Here is a 22,277-nt window from a genome sequence, read left to right as displayed (position 1 = left end):
GGGTGTGTGAATATATCTCAATAAAACTGTATTTAAAAAATGAGATGGGGAGAGAAGGAGGAAGAGGGTAAGGGTGCCAGCAGATGTGGGTAGGAGAAAGAGGTGACTTTTTTTCTTTTTCTTTCATTACTCAGCTCCACCAAGTGGCCCCCAGACTCCCTGTTGCTGGGACTGGGAGCCCCTGGCTGCTGCACTGCAACAGGCAAGGGCCTGGCACTGCCCACACCCCAAGAGGCCACCCCAGACCTCTGATCCATTCCCAGCAGCTGTAGACCCTGCTGCAAAAGAAAAGTTTCTGAGAGGTCTGCAAGGGAGAAGGGGGGGAAAGCTATGGGGGGGGGGGCAGAAGCAGGTGAAGCTGTGATTCGTAAAAACCAGAGAGGGGATGGCCTCCGACTTCTCAGTGGCCTGGAATTCCTCTGAGACAGCTTCAGAAGGCCTAGAAGGAGAGCCAAAGTGTGATCAGAAAACCAGCCAGGTGCTGGAATACAGGAACAGCATGACAAGGGGAGAGAAATGAGAAGGATGAAGACATGGAGGATGAGTCAATATACACCTGCAATCACTCTCTGCAGGACTTCACGTCTCTGGTGGACCTCACAGAACCACACAAGCTAGATCTGCCTGGACCACTGTTCTGGAGATGGTAATAACAACCCAGAGTTCTCCTGGGTGCTTCATCTCCCTCAAGAAAGAATTTTGTGTCATACATGGAGATGATCAAAGAAGGGTGGCATCTCAGGCTTGGGCAAGAGGAAGAGGGCATGGGCCTACAGTTCCCTTGCAAATGCTGCGAAGTCCTTCATCCACCTGCGCCAGTTGAAAAGGCATGAGCAAATCCACAGCAACAAGCCGCCATTCAAGTGCACCTATTGCAGCCACCTCTTCAAGCACAAGCAGAGTCACAACAAGCACATCGAGTTGCACATGGGTGACAAAAAGTACCAATGTCATGAGTGCAAGGCAGCCTTCTCCTGCAGTGGCCACCTGAAAATCCACCTGAAGACCCACAGCTCCAACAAGCCCTTTAAGTGCTCCATCTGCGAGTGTGGCTTCTCCTCCACCAGTTCTCTACAGAGCCACATGCAGGCCCACAAAAAGGAGCACCTGACCAAGTCGGAGAAGGTGACCAAGAAGGACAACTTTATGTGCATTCTCCTAGCTGCAAGAAGCACGTGCTCATGTGCCATCTCCAGATCTCTGAGGGCCTGCAATGCATTCACTGCCCCAAAGTCTGGTAATGAGAACATGCTGCTCCCTCTCATCCACCAAGCCCATGCTAACAAGCACAAGAACCCCATGCGCCCCAAGCAGTTTTCTTCAGTTCTACTCCACTCTAGGTTCAGAGTAAAAAGGTTAAGTTCAGGAAATAAAACAGACCAGGAGTAGAAGGCTAAGTTGAAGAAATAAAAAGGCAAGGAGTATTCAAATTAGGCAGAAAATGGTACTGCCTTCATTGACTTTTTTTTCTTCCCTTTACCTGTCATTTCTTGGATAGACCATGTTTTCTTTACACCTGCTGTAGTGGGCTGAATGGCACTCACAAAGGTATGTGGAACCTGTAAATGTTACCTTATTTGGAAAAAAAGGGTCTTTCCAGATGTGATTAAGTTAAGGCTCTTTAGATGAGGAGATAGCCTGAATATCTGGGTGAGTCCTGAATGCCTTCACAGGTATCCTTATAAGAAAGAGTCAGAGGGAGATTAGACAGACATGCCTGGAGGAGAAGGTGATGGTAAAATGGAGGCAGAGAGTGGAATGATGTAGCCGTATGCCACCTGGACAGCCACTGGCATCCTGATTCCAGCAATCATAGCCCCAGCCCTGACCCCGTACTGGGCTGTGTGGCCTCCATGAGCAGCATCACACCCAACTTCAGCACCTCATGGAGCAAGGGTCCATCCCATACTCCACTCTGAAGCTGCTGCAGGGGCAAAAGAAGATGTGGGATTACAGGGAGGGCTGCTCCAAAGTTGTCTACAGCTGATCCAATTGGTACTTTCACAGCCTGGCCGTACTGGAGAGCCACCTCAAGATCATCCATGTGGGTAAGCCCCAGCAGAACCACACAAACTAGATCTGCCTGGACTCCACACTCTACAACCTGCACAAGAGCCATGCTTACCCCATGATGCAGTTCAGCAATATTTCTGCCTTCCACTTCAGCTACTGCCCCAAGATGTTCTGCAATATCAAGTGCCTATGGTAGCACATCTATATCTTCCACGGCAAACCCAACGCCAACTCGCCTGATGGCAGCAATGCCTTCTTCTGGAGGAGAAGCCACACTTGGATATTGAGCATTTGAAGCTCCTTGGGCTTCTTCACTGAGTCCTCCATCACTGAGCACTTCCAATAGCACCACTGCAGCATAGGCAATGCCAAGCTCAAGTCCCTTGTCATACAGCTCACATCATCTGTGGAGATCTACTCCTGCTCCTACTCCACCAACTTGCCCAACTCTGGCTCCATCCTGACTCATCAGGCTTATCAAGGAGAACCACAAGCACAATCCACTGGACCAAAACAAGAAGTCCAAGGTGAAGCAGAGCCCCATCTAGTCTGATGTGGAGGTGACTCCCATAAAGCGGAAGCACCTCTCACTGAGCACCAACTCCATCTCCAATGGTATTTCTGCAATCAGCACAACTTCAAGTTCTCTGACTGAAAATCTTCCAGACCCACCTGACGCTGCACCTGGGGCTATGCCTGCAGAAGCAGGCATGTCTGCAGTGCAAAGAAGACTTTGACTCCCAGGAGTCCCTCCTGAAACACCTGACAGTACACTACATGACAAAGTCAACCCACTATGTGTTCAAGAGCTGTGATAAGCAGTTCTTATCAGTGGACAACCTGCAAAAGCACTTGCTGGATATGCACACCTTCATGCCATACCACTGCATGCTATGCCAGGAGGTCTTTGACTCCAAAGTGTCCATCCAGGTGCACCTGGTGGTGAAGCACAACAACAAGAAAAAGATGTACCAATGCACAGCCTGTAACTTCCACAAGGAGGCTAACCTGCAGGTGCATGTCTGAAGGTTCACAGCTACCTGGGCAACCCAGCCAAGACCCACAAGTGCATCTTCTGTGTGGAGACCTTCAGCACTGAGGCAGAGCTGCAGTGCTACATCAAGAAACACAGCAAGAAGTACAACTGCAAGTTCTGCAGCAAGGCCTTCTATGCCATCATCCTGCTGGAGAAGAACTTGCAGGAAAAGCCCTGTGTATTGGATGCTGCCACAGAGAATGGCATGGCCTGCTGCCCTCAAGAAGGTGAGCCAGTTTAGCTGCAAGGCATACTGCTGAAGAATCCTGAGGGGCCCAACAGCCGCAAGGCCAGCAAATACAATATGGGTACATTAGAATCCATGTACAACTATGACATCTGTGGGGTAACCTATACCATGGAGGTGCTGCTGCAGAACCACCAGCTACAGGACCACAATATCCAGCCAGGCAAATATAACAGCTCACACAAGAAGACCAGCTCATCATGGGCAGCCACAAGTGCAACACTTGCTTTGGACTTTCTTCTAGGATGTCAGGTTCCGGAGCACCTGTAGATGCACCATAACCCTGCCAAGCACTAAACGAGCCCCATCTACAGCAAGCCCTTCCTTTCATTGCTGACACTCACCAAGCACAAAGTGACCCAGCAAGAGCCTGGTCACAGGCACCTGCTGAATCTGCAAGATGCCCCTGAAGAGTGAGGAGTTGTTCATCCAGCACTGCCAGATGCACCCCAACCTGTACAACTTACTCAGGCTTCTGCTGTGTGGTCTGCATACAGACAGTATCTCCACTCTTATGCTCAAGATCCACTTCACCTTCCACGTGCAGAAGCTGGCAGGAAGCTCAGAGGCATCCTTCCCCAAGGAAGGCCAGGGGTTGCAGAAGTTCTGAGTGCACCTTGTGCCCCGAGGAGTTTCGTGGCAAGCAGGAGCTGGTGAAGCTTGAGGTAAACAGACACCCCTATGGCCTCTGTTCTGGCCGCATGGCCAACAGACAGGTGGGTGGCCTGTTCCTGCCAGAGCCCACCGACTGGTCATGTGCTATCCTCCACTGCCCTGAGTGCAGTGTCAAGTTCAGGAATACTGAAAGCCTAGAAAGCCACGTGTAGGTGAACAACAGAGACCACACACCAGAGAGGAGTGGGCCCCGGAAAGGTACTCAGATATCTCCAGTGCCCCAGAAAAAGACATACCAATGCAGATGACCTTCAAGAATGAGAGATCCAAATCTATATTGCCAACCACATGACTGAGGAATGCATCAACCACAAGTGTAGGCTGTGCAGGTAGATATTCGACTCCCCAGCAAAGCTCCTCAGTCACCTCATCAAGCACAATTTTGAGAGCACTGGTGGCACCTTCAAACGCCCTGTGTGTTTCACAGTCTTCAGCAAAGTCAACAAGTTGTAGCAACACATTTTTACCATGCATGGGCAAGAAGATAAGACCTATGACTGCTCACAGTGACCACAGAGGGTCTTCTTTCAGACTAAGCTGCAGAATCACATGGTGAGCCAGCACACACAGTGAAAGACTGCTCAATAGGCTGCCTCTCCATGAAAGGCTTGCTGGAGACAACACTACACTACATCCAATCAAAGTGTGATGTGGCCACAAGTGCTATTAAAGCAGCTGGAAGTGAATATTAATGGCAGAGATTTTTTTACTCTTCTGCTACAGCTACTGTGTTTTTAAAATTTCTGCCACAGACTGCATTTCTAGAGTTAGAGAAACCTGCTTTTTGAGGTTATTGTCCTTTGTTCCTTCATGTATTATATTGCTGGAGCTTTTTTAAAAAAAGATTTGTGTGGTTTTTTTCCATTGCTTTTTTTCGCCTTCTTTTTTTATCTCCCTCTTCAGTTAAGTACTTTTTAATTGCAATTCTAGGTAATTGTGCATCATTATGTAATTGTTTGGCTATTATTTGAATATTTCCTTTTAATTTTTTAATTAAAGGCTAATGCTTTGATTGGATTTGCCAGTTTACTGGATAGTGATTAAAATTACGTAATGAAATATAATTAGATTCAGTGCAACTGGTTGGTCTGCTTTTAAATGTGACTTAATCTGACTGCAATAACTAGTACAGTTCAATAACGTGATTCCATGCAGGAAAAAAAAGAAAAGAAGTCAAGACATTCCTACATACACAAAAGCTGAGAGAGTTTGTCACCATGAGACCTGCCCTGCAAGAAATGCTAAAAGGAGTCCTTCAGGATGAAAGGAAGGACAGTAAACACTAACTTGAAGTTGTGTGAAGAAATAAAGAGCCATGATAAAGGTATCCGCATGGTAAATATAAATACCAGTATTATTATATTTTTGGTTTGTAACTCCACTTAGTTTTTTACATGATCTAAAACATAAGTGACAAAAACCATAAATCTGGGTTATTGGGCACACAAGTATAAAGATGAAGTATGTGACAAGAACAATATAATTGGGGGGATCGTGGGCATAGGAGTAGAGATTGTGTATGCTACTGAAGTTATGTTTTCATCAGTTCATTTTGATTGTTATACATTTAACATGTTAAATGCAAACCCCATGGTAACCACAAAGAAACTACTTTTTTAAATACAGAAAAGGAAATGAGAATGCAATAAAAAAAAGTTTAATAAAAAAATTGAACTAAACCAAAAAGAAGACAACAAAGGAGGAAATGAGATTCAGAATGTATAAGACATAAAAAAAAAAAAACCCACAAATGGTAAAAAGGCTGGAGTAAGTCCTGCCTTTCCAGTAATTACTTTAAATATAAATGGATTAAATTCTTTAATTAAAAGACAGAGATTGACAGAATGGCTAAAAAAAATACCCAATTATATATTGTTTCCAAGAGCTTCACTTTATATCCAAAGACATAAATATGGTGAAAATAAAAGGATGGGAAAAAATATTTATGCAAATAGTGACCAAAAGAAAGCTGGGTGAGCTCTTGTGTAAAACCTGGTCAGTCCCTGGAACTTTGGGAATCTGTGTAACACCTGAGACTCAGAGCTAGAGTTGGTAGCTATGAATGTCAACAGTATCCCATATAGCCAATGTTAAAGAAGCTGAGAAAGAGATCAGAGTTCAATTAGAGATATGAATGAAATGACCTTGGTTAGGACTAAGGTAAATCAGACTAACGGGTAAAGGATGAAATTGACTGTGTTTTAAAACTTCAATTTCTGTGTGAGACCAAAGGAAAAGGTGTTTATTTTATGGAAAGTCTTTCTTTTCTGTAGCATGCTGTATAATTTAATTTGTATGGTCAGTTTATTCAAATACCATAATTACATGGAACCTTGAATAAGGAGTGAGATCTGGTTTGTTTATACAGGGTAGTGTGAAGCTCTGATAAATCCCAGTGTTATTTGGGCAAAGAATAAGAACATATTTTAAAAGCCCTCTTGAGGGACTGGGGAAAAATGTGGAAATATTAAACTTACCCACCTGGGGAATTCCTTATATTCTCGCAAACATTGGGGACTACCAATCTAGTAGGCTGAGCCCTCAATCTTGGGGCTTGCCCTTATGAAGCCTGCAAGGGAGAGGCTAAGCCTACTTACAGTTGTGCCTAAGAGTCACTCCCAGAGAATCTCTTTTGTTGCACAGATGTGGCCTCTCTCTCTCAGCCAACTCAGAAGGTGGATTCGCTACCCTCTCCCCTACGTGGGTCATGGCTCCCAGGGATATATATCTCCCTGGCAATGTGGGACATGACTCCTGGGAATGAGTCTGGACCCAGCATTGTGGGACTCAGAAAGCCTTCTTGATCAAAAGAGGGAAGAGAAATTAAACAAAATAAAGTTTCAGTGGCTGAGAGATTTCAAATGGAGTTGAGAGGTCATTCTGGAGTTAATTCTTATATAAAGGGATATAAATATACCTTTGTAGTTTTTAGTGTATTAGAATAGCTAGAAGGGAATCCTGAAACTGCAACCTAGTATCCTTGATCCTTAAAGATGATTGTACAACTATATAGCTTATACAGTGTGACCATGTGACTGTGAAAACCTTGTAGCTCACACTCCCTTTATCCAGTGTATGGACAATGGGTGGAAAAATGGGGACAAAAAAGTAAAGGACTAATGGGGGAGCGTTGTTTTGGGTGTTCTTCTTTACTTTTATTTTTATTCTTATTGTCATTTTTATTGTTATTACTTCTTTTGTAGTAATGAAAATGTTCAAGAATTTATTTTGGTGATGAATGCACAACTATATGATGATACTGTGAACAAATGATTGTATATTTTGGATTATTGTATGGTATGTGACTGTATCTCAATAAAATTTCAAGGGAAAAAAAGAGAGCTTGGATGGCTATACAATTCAAGAAAAAAATACACTTTAAGCAAAAAACTGTTAACAGAGACAAAGAACATTCCATATTGCTAAAAGGGTCAATTCTTCAAGAATATATAATAATTATAGACGTATACACACCTAAGAACAGAGCCCTAAAATCTATGAAGCAAATACTGACAGACTTGAAGGAAGAAACAGACAGTCCTAAGATAATAGTTGGAGACTTCAATATAAACACTCTCAACAATGGACAGAACATCTTGACAGAAAGGCAATAAGTAAATAGAAGACTTGAACAATCCTATATACCAACAAGATCTATGACTTTTGGGCATCAAAGGACATTATTAAGAAAATGAAAAGACAATGTACAGAATGGGAGAAAATATTTGGAAATCATATCTGATAAGAGTTTAATATCCAGAATATATAAAGAACTCCTACAACTCAACAACAAAAAGACACAACCCAATTTTAAAAAGGGCAACGGACTTGAATAGAAATGTCTCAAAAGATCTACAAATGGCTAATATACACATGAAAAGATGCTCAACATCATTAGTCATTAGGGAAAAGCATATCAAAACCACAGTGAGGTACCACTTCACACCCACGATGATGGCCATTATTAAAAAATGGAAAATAAGTGTTGGCAAGGATGTTAAGTAATTGCAACACTCATGCACCACCAGTGGGAATGTAAAGTGGAAAAGTTTGACAGTTCTCAAAAAGTTAAACAGAATTGCCATATGACCCAGCAATTCTATTTCTAGATATATACTCAAAAAAACAAAAGGCAGGAACTCAGATACTTGTACACTGATCTTCACAGCAGCATTATTCATGATTGCCAAAAGAGGGAAACCACCCAAGTGTCTACCAACAGATGATGGATAAACAAAATGTGCTATATACACACAATGAAATATCATTCCGCCATAAAAAAGTTTGAAGTTCTGATTCATGCTACAAATGAATGACCCTTGAAAACATTATGGTATGTGATAGAAGCCAGACTCATAAGACCACACTGGATGATTCCATTTATATGAAATGTCCAGAATGGCACACTTATAGATAGCCAGCAGATTAATGGTTGCTTAAGATGGGCAAGGGGGAGGAAGAAATGGGGAATGTCTGCTAATGGGTAAAGGGTTTCTTTTAGCGAGAACAAAAATGCTCTCAAATTAGATTATGTTAGCATAATGGTTACCATACTTGCTGCATAACCTTGTGAACATACTTTAAAAACAAAAAACAGTGAATTGTATAAATGTCTAAATTGTACGGTATATGAATGATATCTTGATAAGGCTATTAAAAAATAAAAAGAATATATTTCCTAGCTCTGTCCACAGAAAAAAGCCTAGAAAGCATGACCATGCCAGTGGCAATAAGCACTGGGATTGTGGAATCAAAAAAACCATTTCCAACTAAAAGGAAGGAAGGCATCATTCAGAAATGAATGATTCCATGCCTAGGACAGGAATTGTTCAAAACGATTCTAGAATATCCTATCATAGCAGAAATTGGAGGACCCTTTCTCAAAGACTACTAGGGACGTGTGAAAAGGATTCAGAAGTTATATTCTGGAAATGCCCAGAGATGGGACGATTTAGCTTTAAAAAGAAAATAACTGCAATGGTTTGAAACACATCAAATATGTTAAAATCCATGAGTTTATAATGGAAATAAGAACAACAAATTCCTGCTCACTGGGAGATGTAAGGGAATCAATTCAATAGCCTGAAAATCTATAAAGGGAATCAATATATTCTGCCTTTCTTGTATAAACTGTACCTGAGAGTAATGAAATGAGGGAAATTTTGATCAGGGGAACTTTTTCTTTAGGAAAATATTCCAGCTAGTAAGTGAAGAAGTAATGACAGAATAGCACCATTTTGTAACCTCTACTAAAATAATGGAATTAGCTAATAACCATCCTTGTTTGCTAAAACCAGTCTGGTGATAGGAAAAGGGATTGTTCGCATTTAAAAACATCTGACAACCAAAGGGAAAAAAAACCATCCTGTCTCTCCACTCTGCTTCCTCTAGTATCTCAACTCCACAAGTATCTCAATTTCCACATCGGGAACTTCAATTTCTAGAGTCTACCAATTTCTCACTCTTCCTCACTGTTTTACTATCCTCACTTTTCTAGTTATGTGGCCTAAAATTCGTGGTCCATCAATACAATTAATCCTTGCAAACTTAAGATTTCCATGCTTCTGTCTCATATAATTACCACTTGCTTGGTGAAACCAACAGTGATTAAAACCAACCCTTCTTCCATACTGTCTGTGGCTGCAGCTGTGCAGAAGATGAACCTGGCAGCAAGAAATCATATAGCCACCCTGACTGCGCTTGCTTTAAATTCTTGAACACTAACATCAAGTGGGTTTTCAATGCTGCCTGGAAATTATACCATACTTCACTACTGTATTTTCTGTCCCGCTCTCCTAAGTGATCATTTGAAAATTCTTTTCCTCTCTCCTCAAACTCCCAACACCTCTTCCACTAACCTCAATCTCAGCTGACTTTCTTGTGGCCTATTTTTACTATAAAGTTGAAGCAATCAGAAGAGAATATTCACAAGCTCTCACCAACATATCTGCCTATCTACCCATATCTCTCCTGTTACTACTGTGGTAATACTCCAAGCTAAGGCCAACTCTGCCATTTGTACATTAGATCCTATTTATTTTGGCTACTTACATATGGACATATCTATAGTAATTCTCCCCTTTCTCTCTTGCATCATCAAGTTTCTTTCAATCAGTATATTACCAGCGTGATTGCATAACTCTTAACTCCATTTATGGCTCCATTTCACCCCTTCCATTTAGATCACCAAAACTTCTTAAAGAGTTGTCTATACTTGCTATCTATAATTTTTCTTGTCCAGCTTTCTCTTTGGCCCCGTGCATCACTGAAACTGCTCTTCAGGGTCACCAGTGACTTTCATATTGATAAATTCAATGTCCCTTTCTTAGCCCTCATTTTACTTGGCCTATCAGCAGCCTCTGACACAATTCTCATTAAAACACATTCTTCCCTTGGCTTCCAAGCTACCACACCCACCTAGTTTTCCTCCAATCTTTCTAGCTAACTTTTCAGTCTCTTTTGTTGGTTTCTCCTCATTTACTAGACTTTTTAAAGTTGGAGTGACCTAGAGTTCAGTCTTTCCTCTCTCTTTTTCTATCTTGACCCTCTCAGCTAAGTGATTTCATTCAGACTTGTGGCTTTAATTGCTATCTATATGTTGATAATTCCCAAATGTATGTCTCCAGCCCAGATCTCTCTTCTGAACTTCAAATTCATATACCTCACTGTTGACTTGGTGTCTCCACTTGACTATCCAATGGGAATCTCACACTTCACATATTCCAAATTGAAATCTGACTATTCCCTTTTGCTGAGTCAGATTTTCCTACATTCTTTTCCTTCTCAGATAATGACAACTCCATTCTTCAAGTTGCTTAGACAAAAAATATTGTCTCATCTTTTCACACTCACACTCTACAACTATTCTGTTAACAAATCATGTCAGCTCTTCCTTCAAATGATATTCAATACATGACTACTTCTTGGCATTGTTAATATTCTGGTTTATGTCACCAAAATCTTTTCCCTAGATTACTGCAATAATTTTCTAATTTCTCTGCTTCTGTTCTTATGTGCATCTGCTCTGCCACCCCCTTACCCCCTTCCTCTTCTCCTGTCCATTCTCATCAGAGCAGCCAAAGCAATCCTATTAAAATGTAAGAAGATAATACTATCCCTCTGTTGCTCGAAACTGTCCAGCAACTTTCCATCTTGCTTAAAGTAAAAGCCAAAATCTTTAGTTCACAAGGCCCACCCTGATCTGCCCTCAACACCCCTGGCCTCCCAAATACCTCTCTTAGCTCATCTCCCACTATTCCTTTCTGCCCCCACCCTGGTCATTTACTCTATTTCAGTCACCCCAAGCTCTTCACTTTAATAGGCACATTACTCCTTTAAGGCCTTTTACCTAAAAAAACTTTCTTCACCCATACACATGGATAGCTCCTTTACTTCCTTCATATCTTTACCGCTACCTTTTCAGGATGCCATTCCTGGCTACCCAATCAAAAATTCCTACTCTCATCCCCAATCCTATATATCCTCCTGCTTTACTTTTTCTCCTTAGTATTTTCCACTTTCTAATATACTTTAGATCTTACTTACTTACCTTGTTTGTTATCTGACCCACAATAACGTAAGTACCATGGTAGCAGGGAGTCAGTCTCTTTTGTTCACTACTATATGCCAAGCAACTAGAATTGTGCCTGTTGCACAGTGTTCAATAAATGGTGAATGGATCAATGAATGAATCCTTAATACGTGAAGAACTCTGAAAAATAAATTTGAAAATAAAACACTACTTTAGAAATATAGGGAAATTATATCAACAGATAATTCACAAACTATAAAAATGTTTGACATCAGTTTTAAGCAAACAACTGCAAATTAAAATAAATTATTTTATACCTCTTAAGTTATAGATTACTAATATTTATTATTTCCATTATTATCATGAGTATAAGGTTATAGACAGTCTTATACTATGCCAATAACACTGTAAATTAATGAAACCTTACAGGAGAAAAGTTGGACAGATTCAGGGAGCCTTTAATAAGGGCATATATTTTGACCCATCATTTCCACTTTCTAGCCCCCCACCCCCCAAAATTTAGAAAAGCACATTATAGCATGTGTCAAACAGTGGCAGATAAACACATTGTTTATAATGGAAAGAAGTTGGAAAGAGTCAAATTACCCCACAACAGAGGTAAATGCATTAAAGATATCGTATGAAAAACTTTAAAATAATGACAGAGATGTAATTATCTAAATGTAAAAATATGAATGGTTTATTGTTACCTGAGAAACGTAGATTATAGAACAGTAAGTATGGTGTCTTTTGAAGTCATTAAGTGCATATATATAAGAATAGATGAATCATGCATATATATTCGCAGAGGAAGGGGGGAAAAGATGGGAAGTAAAATTTTGACAATGGTTACATGGCTGTTAGAATTATGAATGATCTTTGTTTTCTTTGATCTTCCCTGTATTTTGTGATGGAGAGGGGCAAGAAGCATGATTATTTTAGTATGCATGCAAAACCACGTAGCTAATCCCCTCAAATAAAAATTAAAAATTAATCTTAAAATAACGTGTTCGGGTTATTGATGTCTCATAAAGGAACATATTTTCAATACCATAACCGAAGAAATGCAACACTGATGCACTTCCGCAATCGACCCTCATAACCATGCTCTACTCCACCTTCCATTCACAGAGTTTATCATTCACTCAACGCTCCCATAATCATGCACAATGACCCATGTTCATATTGAAACTTCAAAAAGGAAAAGCGCATCCACAAAATACGCTCACATACACGATCTCACGGCCACATGTCACAGCTATGTTTGGCAAATACAGTCACAGCACGCCACACCATGGCAACACGCTCACTGTCACTCACACACCACTCCCACGGCCTCAGGGAGCTACCGACGTGGATACAAGTCACCTGGCGTTCTCCTCCAACAACACTGGCACCGGCTTGGCAGTGCCAACCCCGCACAAAGGGTCCGGGTCTCAAAGCTAGCGGCTTCCCAAGGACTCACCACCGAGCCCGTGGACACAGGTCCCGATTCCACATAACACAGCCCAAGTGGAACGACCAGTTTCGGCTAAGGGAGGAGCGCCACTGAGGTCAGTGCAGACTGGGGCTGACAGCAATCCGAGCCCCGGTCCGTTAGACGATGGACAACACTTCCCCAAGTGCCCCGCGGTTCACCAGGACGGAGCTGGCCTTCTTGCTTGCAACTAGGGAAAACAGTCACCAGTGGTGTTTAAGTGCGTCCAGACGCGCCAAGGGGCTCAGCTTAAGATCCTGCTTGAGCGCCCTCTCTTCAGTCCGGCACGCAGAGCCTGGGAGTGCAACTTGGTGCTGAGAAGAATGTGAATAGGCCCTTTGCTTTCCTGCTCTGGACCACATTTCCCAGAGGCCTCCGCGGCTGAAGCCTATTTCTTACTACAAGGTGCTTCCTCCTCGCGGTAGGCTGGAGCTTCGCGGTCCCTGAGACCCCTGTTCCGTGAAGAAAGCACCACTTAGAAGCAGTAGTTCCGTCTGAGTCAGGTTGTGCCCGGGACTGGGCTTCAGCGGCGTGAAGTAAGGAAAGATCAGGGTCCCGTGGCGGAATGGACAGTGCCAGCCCCAACGTATGGCTCCAGACAGCCCTCAGAAAAGGAAAGAACGGCGTTGTGTGACCGTGTGGGAGACTTCTACATGGAATTTTGGGTCGGGAGTCCCTTGGGGTGGAGAGACTCTAAATCCAGTGACTTTTGAGGTCGTGAGAAAATTTGCTACCGTTTGTGTGGCCATGGTCGCGTTGTGTGTTCTTGTGACGACTCTGACGCTGCGGCTTTTTCAGATACAGTGTGCTTGGATTATTTGTTTCTGGACTCCTCGATTATGACTGTGAAAAGTGTTTTTTGGTCTTGATGTGAAGGACTAGTTACTTAACTTTTCCGTGTCTTTGTGCCGGAAAGTCAGTGACAGCGCTTCAGTGGCCCTCTCCCAGCCCTCACCTAACTCCCTCCTTTCTATTGTGTGCACAAGTTTCGATATGTTTCCATTTTGCAGCCTGGGAGAGACATCAGTCTAATGGAATGGCTTGACCTCCTTGAATTCAAAACCAGGAATAAGCCCCAGTTGCGTATCAGGATGGGAACTCTGCACAAAGGTTGCTTGATATATGCTTTTTGCTGAGTGGCAAGGCCCCCTCCCCCTGGAATGTGTAAATACCTGTTAAAATTAAAACCAGCAAATTTTGGTTAGATCTCAGAGAGTGTAGTTGACTCAATTTATGAAATGCGGAGACTCCAATTGCCATGAGGTAGAGAGGAGTTCCAATGAACAAGGAGTGTAATGGATTGTTACAGGCAGAATAAGCCAGAACACTGGGAGAGAATTTTTATTTGTTAATGCAGACTATGTTTCCTAATATGGTTTGTGCAGGTAGTTGCTAAGGAATGAGGAAGTTATGTGGCATAGGAATGAGGACGTTAGATGGCATAAGAATGAGGAAGTTAGCTGACAATAACTGATTGGCTATATTTAAATCTGGTTTTCTGGGCAAGCTGGGCATTTACAAGAAATAAAAACTTAGGTTTTTGATTTGTTGATGTGGGTCTTCGCATGAACACCTCCATATTTGGCCTACTAGATTTTATTTATCATATTCAACCCTCAAACAGCACAGAGTCTCTCCTGTCCAACACGAAGTGAGGTGTGGAGAACTACCATATACCAAAACTGACCTGGGCAGTTTGGCCTCCCCGAGAGACCAGCCAGAATGGGATCTCTTCCCCTGCTCTTTTGGACTCTTTGTGCTATGTGAGTAATAAAGTGATCATTTGCTAAAAGTTTTTGTTGTGACTGAGCTCATGTTCCCATGACACACCTTATAGCAACTTGCTCCACAGATTTTGGCACAGCGAGCATGGTGCACAGGGAAGTATGAAGTGGGTTGATTTTTTGGCCTTTCTTTTCATTGCTCTTGCATTTCTTTTGTACAGGAGAGTCTTAGGCAACACAGGACTCATGGCCTTGTGAACTAAACTGAGGGGTCACCCCCACCTTACCAGCCTGGGTAGAGATACTGACCCACAGCTGGGGGACCTAGGACAAGCTGTCTCTGTCCTCTGGGAAGGTGACAGCAATAAATGGGACTTTGAGAATCCCCCCTATGAATACCAGGGAATTGGCTAGCTGGTTCCATGCTGAGATCAGTGAGATTGGGGCTTCCACGGCACCAGTGTACACTCCCCTGGCTCATGGCTACTTACCTTTGTTCTCATTCTGGAACCAGGTGTACTGCACCCAGGCCGCCCAGACTGATCTTGATGTTAGCATAGGTTGAGGCTGGTCATTATTCAGCTCAGCTGAAGATGAGAAAGCTTTTATAGAAAAAGAGATATGGGATATGAAAGATAGATATGGACAGAAGCCTGGAAAGGATCTCTTTTTGTGGCTGTCCCAACTTTATGATGAGGGCATCACTACCACCATGATCAACCAGGCTGAATAGAGGAATCTTGGCTGCCTTACTTCCAACCCCATCCTCTTACAAACTTTTAGTCAGTTGGAATTAAGGTAAGAGGAGGTGAGGTGTGGGGAGGGTGCAGCTGATGGTGTAGCTGCAGGCACTCTATGGCACATGGATGGTCCACCCCCACAGGAGGGATTTAGCCCCTCATCAGATTCCCTTTTTGTGGAAGGACATTGATGATTTTATGAGAAAGCGGCCTTCTGAGTAGGGTGACAAGCTTGTTCTCTTCCTCACTCCAGGGCTTCCACTGGGAGATGCATTTGAGTAGGCTTATCATACCCTCCATGCTGGGGTAGAGGTTCCCATTTTAAGCCCCTTCCTCTCAGGGTCCCCACTCACTGAGCTATGTTCTTGTGGCTGTTAGAGCAAGGAGTCCCAAATGACACCATAGATGGGATCTCTAATGGAAAACTTTGGGAAAAATATAAACTAGAAGGAGGGCCATGGGCTCGAAAGGGACAATCTTTCCTGATCTCCAACCCACAATCCCCAAATAAAGGCAGTAGAAGAGGTTGAGGTTCCTGAAGATCTCCCACCTCTCCCTTTGCCCCCAACTGAGGAATCTGGCCCCTGGGAGGGACCTCTTGACCCAGACTTGATTGAATTGAAAATGTCCTCGGAGTGGGGCCAAGGGCCCCAATCTCCCCCCAGGAATCAAAGGCCATGTGCTCTAGTGTGTGTACAATTTAGGGGCAGTGAAAAAACCTTTATGGCACTTTCAGATACAGGCACCCGGATCACCATCATTCCAGGAGAAATAGAGGGGAGAGGGTGACTAATAGCATTGGAAGGTTTTGAACATTCTACATGGATATGGAGATCAGAAGTTACTGCTACCTTGTGGGTTGGTCCCTTTGGCACCTCAGATTCCCCTGTGGTCATGTTTCCCTCTGGGTAATGCATTATAGAAATTTATTCTGCACTGCTGCACATCCCAGCGGTGACTGCAGGGATATGCTCCCACATCCAACAATGTTTGGCCATCATGGTTGGATAAATGACAGACCGCAAACCACCAGTGCTCCCATCTTCTCTCTACATTGTCTAACAGCAGCAATACACCACCCTGGTGGGGAAAAGGATGTTATGAATTCATCATAAAGGACCTTCTATCTGCGGGCACCATCCAATCAGCTATCTCTGCCTGTAATAGCCCAGTGTGGCCAGTAAAAAAGGTGAGTGGAACATGACAGAACTATCAGGGCTTAAATGCAGAAGTGCCCCCTTTGGCATCTGTGGTCCAGATATTGTGCTATTTGCATACTGGAACTAGTATATTCCTCAACTTGTTATTCTTCTGGCACCCCTATTATTGGGTGACATGGAAAACAAGTACTTTCTACTGGGAAGCAGTGGAGAGCAGGCCTTGCAGGAAGCAAAGTGACCATTTCACTGCCCTCCCTCTGGGATCTTTAGAGCCTGGATCTCCATTTGAGCTATATGTTTCTGCCACCTGGACCCACACTGACCGGTCCCCCTGGCAGACGAAGGGAGTAACAGTAATTTACAGTTCCCTGGGTTTTGGGATCAAGAAGTTCCCAGATGCAGCCCAGCACTACTTCCTCTTTGAGAGGCAACTTCTGGCATGCTGTTGGGTTGTGGTGGAAATGGAAAGGATCACAGAGAGTTCTCAGGTCCTCCTGAGGCCAAAAATGTTCATCATGTCCTGGTTCCTGGGTAATCAAAACACACACCCAGATGGTGCCCAACAACAGAATGTCATTAAATAAAAGTGGTATATTCAAGATTGCACTCACCTGGGGCCCCCAGGGAGTGCCATACTCACGTGAGCGAGTAGCAAAGGTCTCCCTCAGCCATAATCCTGTTGCAACATCAGATGAGGGCCCTTCACTCCCTGCATTGGCATCTTGGGAACTCTGACTCAAGAATTCCCACCAGATGCTCAGCATTGGTTCACTGATAGATTGGCCATGTTGAGCCATCAGGTGTCCATCGGGCAGTAGCCACTGTCTCTCTTGTCTCAGGCAAACTGCATACCACATTTGGCACTGGTAAAAGTGTCCAATGAGCTGAACTGCGAGTGGTCTTCTTAACCCTGGAACACTCAGACCCAAGAATCCCTTTGTACCTGTTTACTGACTCATGGGCCATCTCCAGTGGCTTAGCAGTCTGGTCAAGTTCATGGAGGGAACACGACTGAACAAGGTTCCATGCTGTGGGGAAGGGACGCTTAAAAACAATGGGCAATGCTCCCCCCTACGTGGGATCAGACACCCAGGGAAGTGAATCTCCCTGGCAACGTGGAATATGACTCCCAGGGAGGAATGTAGACCTGGCACCGTGGGACGGAGAACATCTTCTTGACCAAAAGGGGGATGTGAAAGGAAATGAAATAAGCTTCAGTGGCAGAGAGATTCCAAAAGGAGCCGAGAGGTCACTCTGGTGGGCACTCTTATGCACACTTTAGACAACCCTTTTTAGGTTCTAAAGAATTGGGGTAGCTGGTGGTGGATACCTGAAACTATCAAACTACAACCCAGAACCCATGAATCTCGAAGACAGTTGTATAAAAATGTAGCTTATGAGGGGTGACAATGGGATTGGGAAAGCCATAAGGACCAAACACCACTTTGTCTAGTTTATGGATGGATGTGTAGAAAAGTAGGGGAGGGAAACAGACTGACAAAGGTACCCAGTGTTCTTTTTTACTTCAATTGCTCTTTTTCACTCTAATTATTATTCTTGTTATTTTTGTGTGTGTGCTAATGAAGGTGTCAGGGATTGATTTAGGTGATGAATGTACAACTATGTAATGGTACTGTAAACAATCGAAAGTACAATTTGTTTTGTATGACTGCGTGGTATGTGAATATATCTCAATAAAATGATGATTAAAAAAAAAAAAAAAAAAAAAAAAAAAAAAAAAAAAAAAAAAAAAAACAATGGGCAATGTAAAAAGACAACATCTGTGTTACCCATGTTGATGCACCTGGCAAGGGCCCATATCATGATAAACATCATTGGGATGACCTAGCCAATGAAGGATGCCCCAAGATGCTTTTCACACCCAAGAAGGCTGGAGACCCTTCTTGTCAGAGGATGAGCCCTGTGTGGATGATGAGGATAATAAACTAAACCTAGATGACATCCGTGAAATAGCTGAATTTCCCATGGCTGCTTCTGCTGCTGAATGGAGCCACCACTGAACTGGACATGGAAATTCCAACACCGTGAAATTATGGGCCCAGGAACACAGAGTACCTCTCTTGTTAAAAGAAGCCCAATCTGCCATTTACCTGTGTGAGAGATGTCAACTATAGGCCAAAGCCCAAAAAGGTCATTTATGGGTTATTCCCAGACGGGCTTCACTGGGCCATTTATAGCAAGTGGACTATATTGGCCCTCTCCCACCATTCCAAGGTGTGTCCTATGCCTCAGTTGTGGTAGACACCTATTAAGGCTATGGCCTTGACTTTCCAGTTTGCATGTGGATGTGGTACATACATAGGATACCTTGGAAAGTCAGCTCTGCTACCCCTTGTGGTACCCAGACAGCATCTTCTCTGACCAAAGATCTAACTTTCCTACACAATACACTCAACAATGGGCCCAGACTCATGGAATTAGATGGAACATCCACATCACCCACCACCCACAAGCAGTTGGCATTGTGGAGAACTTTAATGGCTGCCTGAAAAAAAAGAGCTTCAGCATTTATACTCTGACTAGGTCCTCTAGAAGCTAAACTCAGGAATTCCCCCAGAAGGGTAATATGGCCTTTTCCTGCTTCCTAGCATAGGGAGAAGTTGAGGGTAGGCAAGGAACTCAGGTTTTGCTGTATGTCCACCCTTATACCCAACAAGATGACAATTAGCCCCAAAAGGGGGACCAAGGACATAGCATTTGGGACTCTCCTTTTCAGCCATTGTCAGTGGATCATCCTGCTTTCTACCCCATTCCACCCTCCACACTATGCCCAGGATGGTGGGCAGTTAGGACCAGCAGGAGGAGGGGTGGGATGACAAAAGCGGGCCTAAAGTGTTTAACACACATGGGGTAACAATCCAGTGAGCTAGACCTGCGTGTCCTGACACACATACATACTAGAGGTTAGTGAGCGAGTCCTACCCCTGGTTGGGCAACCAGTCTCTTTTGGGAATGGTCATGGGATACCTTCGAGGAGTCCTGACAATTCCCATTTATCAGGAAGGGGTGGAAGTGGTCCAGAAGATTGAGTAAGGCACTCAAATTGATGTGAAAGAAGTGAAGTTATAGCTCAGGTTAAGGGGCAGATAGCCTGGTTGGCCTTAGAGGGAGAAGATAAGTTTACTGCAAATAGGCTGAGAAAAGTGTCTCTCACAAAAGGTTGTTTGCACAACAGCCCTATTAGGACTAATTACTACTCTCTCCTCCTGTTCTTTACAGATTTGGCCAGGAGAAACCTGGAAGAAAAATACCTTCATCCAGCTGACCCAGGCCATCATGGCAGCAGGGAACCTGACCGACTGCTAGATCTTCCATCTGACCCCTTGCTCCCTCTCCCTTCTTTGTCAAGTTCGGATTGACATTCAAAGAGCTGATTTTCCCTGCTTCACATTTGAACTAACATAAAAAAGTCCTTCATTACACCTTGTCACAAAGATAAATTCTTCTCCACACCCCTGAAGAAGCTGTCAGGATGTAACAACTCCCGATAAAATACAACTGACAAATAGCTCAGTCATCATTCCAATTTATTATCTAAATCAAAGCATGATTTGTTTGGTGGGGAGGTGTCTATGATTCTGGATTCATCTCTTTTGATACATCATTATTGCCCTGGCTGGGAGTAAACACCAGAGAACACATGATATACTATCTGTTAGCCAACTTGGCTGATATTGCTGAGTTCACAGCATGAGCCCTTCAGGATCAGCAAAAATCATTAGATTCTCTAGCCAAAGTAGTGTTTGATAATCACACTGCCTTAGACTTCCTCCAAGCACAACAAGGAGGGATATGAACTATTGCTAACACCTCCTGCTATAGGTGGATTAATATCTCAAGAGACGTGGAACAGGAGATGACTAAAATCCAACAGCAAGCCAACTGGCTGCAAAGTGTATACACAGATTCTATGTGGGACCTCTTCGGCTATCTCCCGGGGTTTAGGGAGGGATAGATGCAATCATTAATCCAGATGGGCCTGACCATCCTACTTGGAGTAATGGTATACATTGGCAAAATATATATGTGTGAGTATCTGTGTATGTGTGTAGTTGTGCTTTTCTGACTGAACTCTTATAGTATTGAAGTTTATGGAGATTTGGTCAATAAATCAGATCACTAAGATATTAAACAGGAGAAATTACAGAGATTTGTGAGTCTACCCAAGCTGGCACAACACTCTTAAAAGCAGTTTCCTCTGAATCTGATTAGTTTTCACCTCATACTCACAAAGCCACATTTGTAATTGTTTTTTACTCAGACCTCTCTTTAATTTGGACAGAATGTTAGGGTGCTATGGAAACACAACTTTAAGATTCTTAGAAGTTCTTTTATCTGGATGGTTTAAATCTTTCTGAAGTCATAAAGAATCTTCTTAGAACCACATTCCTTATCTGATCTTTACTCTAATGCTTTTTCTTACTTTTGTTAACTGGAAGAAATGAAAGTTTGAAAAAGAATTCATTTTCTTTTTTTTTTTAATCTTCATTTTATTGAGATATATTCACATACCACGCAGTCATACAAAACAAATCGTACATTCGATTGTTCACAGTACCATTACATAGTTGTACATTCATCACCTAAATCAATCCCTGGCACCTTCATTAGCACACACACAAAAATAACAAGAATAATAATTAAAGTGAAAAAGAGCAATTAAAGTAAAAAAGAACACTGAGTGCCTTTGTCTGTCTGTCTGTTTGTTTCCTTCCCCTATTTTTCTACTCATCCATCCATAAACTAGACAAAGGGGAGTGTGGTCCTTATGGCTTTCCCAATCCCATTGTCACCCCTCATAAGCTACATTTTTATACAATTGTCTTCGAGATTCATGGGTTCTGGGTTGTAGTTTGATAGTTTCAGGTATCTACCACCAGCTACCCCAATTCTTTAGAACCTAAAAAGGGTTGTCTAAATTGTGCATAAGAGTGCCCACCAGAGTGACCTCTCGGCTCCTTTTGGAATCTCTCTGCCACTGAAGCTTATTTCATTTCCTTTCACATCCCCCTTTTGTTCAGGAAGATGTTCTCCATCCCATGATGCCGGGTCTACATTCCTCCCCGGGAGTCATATTCCACGTTGCCAGGGAGATTCACTCCCCTGGGTGTCTGATCCCACGTAGAGGGGAGGGCAGTGATTTCACCTTTCAAGTTGGCTTAGGTAGAGAGAGAGGGCCACATCTGAGCAACAAAGAGGCATTCGGGAGGAGGCTCTTAGGCACAATTATAGGGAGGCCTAGCCTCTCCTTTGCAGCAACCGTCTTCCCAAGGGTAAATCCTGTGGTAGAGGGCTCAGCCCATCAAACCACCAGTCCCCTATGTCTGTGGTCATGTTAGCAACCATGGAGGTGGGGTAGGCCAATACCCCTGCATTCTCCACAGGCTCCTCAAGGGGGCACTACATATTTTTTTCTTAACTTTTTTTTTTTTAATCAACTGTATGAAAAATAAAAAAATAAAAAAATAAATAATTAAAGAAAAAAAACATACAATAAAAGAACATTTCAAAGAGACAATAACAAGGGAGTAAGAAAAAGACAACTAACCTAAGATAATCCTGCATGCCCTGGCACGTCTACATTTCCTCTAAAATACACTTGTGAACTTATCAGTTCTCTCTTTAGCCCATCTCTTTTCCTGTCTGTGTCAAG

General features: G+C 43.0%; 1 protein-coding gene, 1 long non-coding RNA gene and 1 pseudogene across 2 annotated transcripts in view; 2 read left to right on the top strand and 1 right to left on the bottom strand.

Annotated features, from left to right (window-relative positions):
- LOC119521670 (zinc finger protein 569) overlaps positions 1 to 13,342 on the bottom strand; it is a 90,565-nt gene extending 77,223 nt beyond the window's left edge. Inside the window, exons 1-2 of the mRNA XM_037820217.1 lie at positions 12,968 to 13,342; positions 11,521 to 11,682 (exon numbers count right to left, since the gene is read on the bottom strand). The gene's annotated coding sequence lies outside the window, so the exon portion shown is untranslated. The remainder of the gene's footprint in view (positions 1 to 11,520; positions 11,683 to 12,967) is intronic.
- On the top strand, positions 386 to 4,544 carry LOC119521182 (annotated as a pseudogene).
- On the top strand, positions 12,847 to 20,251 carry LOC119521710. Its single transcript, XR_005214405.1, has 3 exons — positions 12,847 to 14,742; positions 16,509 to 16,632; positions 19,854 to 20,251. It is a non-coding gene; the product is annotated as an uncharacterized LOC119521710 (long non-coding RNA).
- The last annotated feature ends 2,026 nt before the right edge of the window (positions 20,252 to 22,277 follow it).

This window comes from Choloepus didactylus, chromosome 27, assembly GCF_015220235.1.
Source record: "Choloepus didactylus isolate mChoDid1 chromosome 27, mChoDid1.pri, whole genome shotgun sequence".
NCBI lineage: Eukaryota > Metazoa > Chordata > Mammalia > Pilosa > Megalonychidae > Choloepus > Choloepus didactylus.
Note: the sequence above shows the minus strand (reverse complement) of the source record. Positions and strands in the feature narration are given on the sequence as shown.